Below are 7167 nucleotides of genomic sequence, written 5' to 3' on the forward strand. Positions count from 1 at the left end.
GTGACGATTTGAATAAGAATGGCTCCCACTGGCTACTATTTGATTGCTTCAGTCCCCAGTTGGTGGAACTAAGATTTAGAAAGGATTAGGAGGTGTGGGCTTACTAGAAGAAATGTGTCACTGGGGGCAGACTTAAGGCTTTGAAAGACTCATGCTCAATGTACTCTCTGCTTCCTGTTTGTAGACCAGGATGTGAGCACCCATCCACTACTGCAGTGTCATACCTGCCTGCGAGCTTCCATACTCCTCACCATGATGGTAATAGATTTATGGGGGCGGGGGAGGGGAGACAGTGAGATGGCTCAGCAGGTAAGAGCATTGACTGCTCTTCTGAAGGTCCTAAGTTCAAATTCCTAGTGGCCACATGGTGGCTCACAACCATCTATACAGCTTCAATGTACTCATATACATAAAATAAATAAATAAATAAATAAATAAATAAATCTTTAACAAAAATAGATTTATATCTCTCTGGAACTGTAAGTAGTAGCAAAGAACTCTTCCTTTTCTAAGTTCCCTTGGTTGGAGTACTTCCTCACAGGGCTGCCATAATGAGTTATTACAAACTTCATGAATGAAAACAATAAAATTTGTTCTCTCATAGGTCTGAAGCCAAAAGTTCAAAAGCATGCTGTTGGTAGAGCCACACTCCCTCTAAAGGTAGCAAGCCTTCTGCCCGTCCTCTAGCTTCTGGTCATTTCCAGCATACCTCGCCCGAGGATGAGGTCTCTGTGCTTCTGCTTCTGCATGGCCTTCTTCCCTGTATGTTTGATGCTCCATTCAAGGCCCTTACAAGGATCCACGTCACTGAGTTTAGGGCAAACCCAAACACCATGATGCTCTGGCCTCAAGATTCTTATTCTTACTTTAAAAACACTACACGAGCCACAGTTGCCTTCAGATATTAGCACTGTCCGGCCTTTATCAGAGTAGCATCTTATATGGGCAGCAGTTAATGAAGATACCTGTAACTAGCCAAACACTCACCACTTTCAAGGTTCAGGGACCACTAGTAAAGAAGGAGGCACACGTATGTTAAGAGCCAGAGGATGGGCGGCCAGGCAGTTAAAGAGACGTCTTCTGGACATGACACAGTCACTGTGCTTATGAACTCACTGAAGCTGTGCTTATTTGCATAAGACCCGCGCTAGACTGAGTCTGCTAATATCTCAAATGGGAAAGGGAGCCATGAGATGATCACTGTTCACTGGGAAGGTAATGATTGGTGGTGGAAAGGGTTTCATTTTCTCCAGAAGTGTATCTGCTGATAAGTTGCCATGCTCCAATAAGTAATCTTTCCCAATGATTGTACAAGCAACTCTAATTAAATTCAGTGGGTCACCCACAAAAAGAAGACATGAAACTATTGGGAGGAGCTTGTTGAAAAGAAAAGGAGTTTCAATGGGAGAAGGAAGAAAATGAGAAATGGTAACAGAGATGAAAATAACTAAGATTCATTATATACATATATGAAACTGTCATAGAATAAACAATCCACAGGGGATACTGTGTTAATCAAGATTCTCTAAGAGAACAGAACCAGTAGAATGACTACCTATTACAAAAGGGAGTTATCAAATTGGCCTACACCCTACAGGCTCCAAGATGAAAATTACCTCTCACAAGTAAGAGTTACTGTAACACATTGGTCTTCGGCCCACATTGGACAACTGAAGAAGGGACAGGAGTGGCAAAAGATGCAAAATTCGATCTCCTCACCAAAGGGCTAAAAGTGGATAGGCAGAAAGCACCTAGCTTTTCCCTTGGACCTTATATCTCCGCCATTGCTGAAAGGGGCCACCTAATCTGAGGGAGGGTCTTTACTCAATTAGTCTTCCAAGGAAGATTAAAGAAATATCCTTAACAGAACCACCCAGGGACTTATCTCTTAGTTGATTACAGACAACCAAAATGACAATCATGGTGACCCAGATCCCCTAGCCATGCCTACAACTGCAGATGCACCAATCCCAATGTCAACCATGCTTTTGTCTGCACATACATATTAGGATAAAATTAAATTTTATTTTATACATAGTAAGAGATTCAGATTCAGAAGAAGGAGAAGGGGGAGGAGAAGGAGGAAGAGGAGGAGGAGGAGGAGGAAGAGGAGGAGGAGGAAGAGGAGGAGGAGGAAGAAGAGGAGGAGGAGGAGAAGGAGAAGAAGAACAAGAACAAGAAGAGGAGGAGGAGGAGGCGAAAGAAGAAGAAGAAGAAGAAGAAGAAGAAGAAGAAGAAGAAGAAGAAGAAGAAGAAGAAGAAGAAGAAGAAGAAGAAGAAGAAAGAAAGAAAGAAAGAAAGAAAGAAGAAGGAATATTTATATAAACTATGTTAATATATTCTCCTTTTCAATATATATTATTATACTGGCACAAAAAAGAGACAGATACATAGCTATCAAGGTGTGGCACAACCTTCAGCTATTCATAATGAACCCCTTCCAGTCACATCTGGATTTGCTCTTGGTGACATTAAATGGGTGCCCTTTATAGCCTCAAGCTCGTCAGAAAGACCAGATGAACAGAACTGAGACTTGAGCTCTAGGTACTCCCCCGGAGGGAATGGAGACTAAAGTGTAAGCACTATAAACTCTTTTCAACCTTGATGTTCCAAAGCTTCCAAGTGGTGAACACTTGTAGGTAAACATAGAATAAAAGAGGAAAACACTGTATACCTTATTCACCTGACTCTTCCAAGTGTATATCCTTTATGATTTACCAATAAATTTAATTAAACTGTTTCCTGAGTTCTCTGAGCTTCTCTATCAAATTATTAAGTGTGGCTTAGGGGACAGGGTGTGAGACCCTTTGACATAGCTGGGTAGCAAGAAAACTGATAAGTTGAGATGTATAACTAGCACCTGGAATTGGGGGGCATTGCTGTGACATGAGCCTTCAACATGTGGGAGTCTACACTAACTCCAGACAATTTTAGAACTTAATCTTTGGCTATCCAAAAGCTGGTATTGGAGGATTAGAGAACTGTTTTGTGTCATAGCAAACACTACACAAAGGTTAGAATGTCTTTTCAGTCCACACAAGGGAAAGGGAAGAAAAGATGAAACCTTTGCTTTCCTACACAATCTAATAGTATTAAGCACACAGTAAAATACACCGATGGATGTTGTTTATGGAATTAACTTAAGAAAATATCTCATAGAAAAGGTAAAAGGTATCTTTGAGGGACACTTCTTTTGACTCTGGCTAGACATGAGGACTTTAACAAAGTTGGTTATTGGGATTGGTGGTTTGAATAAGAATGACCCCATAACCATTAAAGGCAGTGGTGGTGCATGCCTTTAATCCCAGCACTTGGGAGGCATAGGCAGGTGTATTTCTGAGTTTGAAGCTAGCCTGGTCTACAGAGTGAATCCAGGACAGCCAGGCTATACAGTAAAACCCTGTCTCGGGAGAAAAAAATAAAGAATGGCCCCCAAAGGCTTGTACATTTAAAGGCTTAGTCCTTAGGAAAAGCACTATTTTGGAAGAATCAGAAGGATTAGGTGGTGTGACCTATTGGAGTAGGTGTGGCCTTGTTAGAGGAAGTGTGTCACTGGGGATGGCTTGGAGGTTTCAAAACCCAATACTAGATCGAGTTCTCTCTTTTCCTTCTGTCTGTGCATAAGGATGTAGAACTCTCAGCTATTTCTCCAGTACCATGTTTGCTTGTGTGTCACCATGCTCTCCACCATGATGACAAAGGATTAAGCCTCCAAAACTGCAAGAAAACCTCAAACTAAATGCTTTCTTTTATATAAGTTGCTTTGGTCATGGTGTCTCTTCAAAGAAATGTAACAGTGACTAAGAGAGAAAGAAGGTGGTAGCAGGCTAGTGGAGTATTGCAGTGACAGACCCAACCATGTTGTTTTGGGAGGATTGTAGAAGAATTTTGGAACTTTGAGCTAGAAAGGACATTGAGTGTTGTGAACACAGTGAGCTGTTCTGTAGGCTTTTGCTTCCAAGCAACAATGTTGAAAGCAATACAGATGATAAAGACCTGGCTTGTGAAGTTTCAGAGGGAAGGAAAGACTCTATAGTGCCTTTTGTGTAGAGAATCTTTGGTATCTGGTCAGCTGGAGCTGAAGTGTCAGCAGTGATTAACAAGAGACCAGAACCATTAAAGTAAAACCATTGCTTTGTTGCAACAGTGGATGCTGATATCTTGGGAATGAAGAATCATCTAGGATTAAGAAGAGACAGGCATCTAAAGTAGAAATTTCTAGTTTCTTTGCAGATTTAGTTGTGTTGTGATTTGTTTTCTGGAGGATGTCTTATAAGAGGATGTTTTGCTGAGAACAGGCACATGCTGTTTTCTGGAAGCTATCTTATGAAAGGGCACATGATGCTGGAGTGGATGTTTGAGAGGGTGTGTGATATTTAGAAAGACTATAAATATAACCCGAAAGAGTATGAGAGAACACTCTTGCATTGGATCACTTTGCAATGCTGTTTTTTCTATATCGAGTAGCTGATACTGATTCGTGTTTGGTGTTTGCAGATTGGACTGAGACTACTTATTCATGTCTGATGTTTTGGACCTGACTGTCCTGGCAATGAAGATTGTAATCACCCCCAAAGAGCTACTTCTAAATAAGTCCACACCTTCCTTGTCCTATTAACCATCTTTCTCCCCTATATTGGTAGGTGAGCTAGAAGGGAGGTTGAAGCATTTAAGAACCCTTATTAAAATAGGTTTTGAAAAATATAAGCCTTCAGGCATCATTGAGTTAAAATCTTCTGGGAACTGCACCTCAGGGTCAGCACACAGAAGATGTGCTCCAGAGATGGCCAAGGCGGTATGTACCTTGTGCTGGCAGCCAAACTTGGTGATGTAAATGTCAACCATGTGATACTGGTTTTGAAGGTATGAATGGGCCAAGGATAGCAGTTAAGGCTTGGAACTGTGTGGCAGTACTAGAGTCCCCAAAGACAGCTCAGCAGAGGCTATTTGTAAAAGTGCAGCCCAGTTGTAGCAAGGGACTCTAAGATTTTTTAAGATTCCAGTACCATGAGATGAGCACCAAGAACAGCAGAGTGTAGCCAGCTGGGGGCTAGAAGACAAGTCCCGTGTGCTGCAGAAGACGGAGTCAGAGAAATCGCCCAAGCTCCTCAGAGGAGCCCAGAAGGTCATGAGTGAGTCCCAGACACTGGACACTGAGTTATTTACACTGTTGGAGTTTGCATTTGCTGTGTTCAGATTGTGACTGTACCCTGGTTCTTCCCTCTTGAAGTAAAAAAGCATTTACTGTATCTTTGACTTTACAGGAACCCACAGTTGAGAAACTCGAGTTTTAAGAGTCTTTGGATTTTAAAAGATACTGTTTTAAAGAGACTGATTTTTTTAAAAAACTTTTTACTCTTTCTTTGTGAGTTCCACATCATGCATCCCAGTTCCACATACGTACAAACAAAACACCCATATATATAAAATAAAATGGAATGAAAATTTTAATGCCATGTCTCCACCCAGGACCAAAGGTAAATCCCATTGCTTTGACCAGTATGGACCAGTATTCCCATAATGGGCCTCAAGAGAGTCCTAATGGTCTTCTTCTATGCCCTCTAATGACAACACTTCCTACCTAGCTACCTAACTTTATTTAGAAAATGAAACATCAGGATTTATTCCACCTGTCTATCGATCTTCAGTTTCTATTGGAAGTGATCTTCGGAAGGATGGGCATGTGTGCTGGCTAATGCTGATTGTCAGCTTGCCTGGATTTGGAATCACCTAGAAGACACACTTACAGGTACAAGTTTGATGGTTGTACCAGAGACATAAATGAAAAGGGAAAACTGGGCTTGAATTCCCTGGGCTGGGATCCTGGACTAATAAAAAGCAAAGAGGAGAAAACCAGCTGAGCAGTGACTTTCTCCTTCCTCTGCTCCCTGGTCAGTTCCATGGACCAAACTGCCCCACCAGCAGCCATGTTTGCTGTGATAGATCACATTCCTTTGAACTGTGAACCAACATAAGCCCCCTTTCAGTTGCCTTTTGTCAAGTATTTGGTCACAGCAATGAAAAAACTAAGAAACTTCATCCTGAGGAGTGGGGTGGTTGTGAGAAAGCTGACCGTGTGGTTCTTGGGCCTTCTGAAACGTTTTTTGGAAGCATTTGAAGTTGTGAGCCACTGAGGGCCTTGCTGTAAGCAGAGGTCAATGGGTCATTCTGGCTGGACTTCAAAAGCCTGGAATGCCTACAGAAATCCAGACCGTAAATCTGAGCTCATGGGCTTTCAGAGTTGAATAAGGATGCTTGCTTTGGGACCTGGACCAGAGGCCATTCACATGGCATTCTAGCAGAGAACCTGGCCTCAGCTATCCATATCCTGAGAACTGGGGTGAGAATGGACTTTAAAGTGATAGACTAAGACATGATTATGGCCCACTCTTTACTGAGGCTGACAAAAAGTTAAATGCAGAAAGATAGGGAAAGTGCAATTAGCAAGAGAGGGGGATGTGCCTGAGTTTCAAGCTGCTGACAAGCATATATACACTGTTAAAGAGATTAGCAGAGACCTAATTAAGAGAAAATCTTGGTTTGCACTGGGACAAAAGAAAGGTGCTTTGAGGGCAAGACCCTACCTGTCAAAGGTTCTAGCTTATAAAAATGCAAATTAATTTACCCCTGAAGCTCACTTATCAACAACTTCAAGGATACTACTGCGCCTCCAGGACACTCAGAACAACCCATTCCAGTCTCTCTCTGGAATTCCTACTTTACTTTGCTTTGCTCAATAAATTCCTGCTTAAAATGAAAAAACAAAAACAAAAAGCCTGCCCCACCTGGACATGACTATGCTGTCTTGCAATCTCCAACCTCAGGATCAGGAGCTCTTGTGATGCAGTGATGGCAAGACCAGCCTGTGCTTTGGGAGATCCTGTCCTAAAACAACTACCTAGAAAAAGAAGTGTTTCCCAAAGTCAGCCACCAAAATGCACAGGCCAACCACACTATGATAGAAAGATGCCATACAACACCCCAGACGATAGCTGAAGAAGTTGGAATATTGTTCCCATGGTGCTGGTTTTGTAATCATAAGTTATGGGTTTATAAGCCTTGTACTGCATTAGAAATAATATATACCTTCCAGTAAGGAGTCATCCCATACACTTAAAGATGAACTAAGGGAAATCTCTTTAACAGTGCTTTTCCAGCTGGGGCTAA

The sequence above is a fragment of the Mastomys coucha genome, unplaced genomic scaffold (assembly GCF_008632895.1).
Source record: "Mastomys coucha isolate ucsf_1 unplaced genomic scaffold, UCSF_Mcou_1 pScaffold14, whole genome shotgun sequence".
Taxonomy (NCBI): Eukaryota; Metazoa; Chordata; class Mammalia; order Rodentia; family Muridae; genus Mastomys; species Mastomys coucha.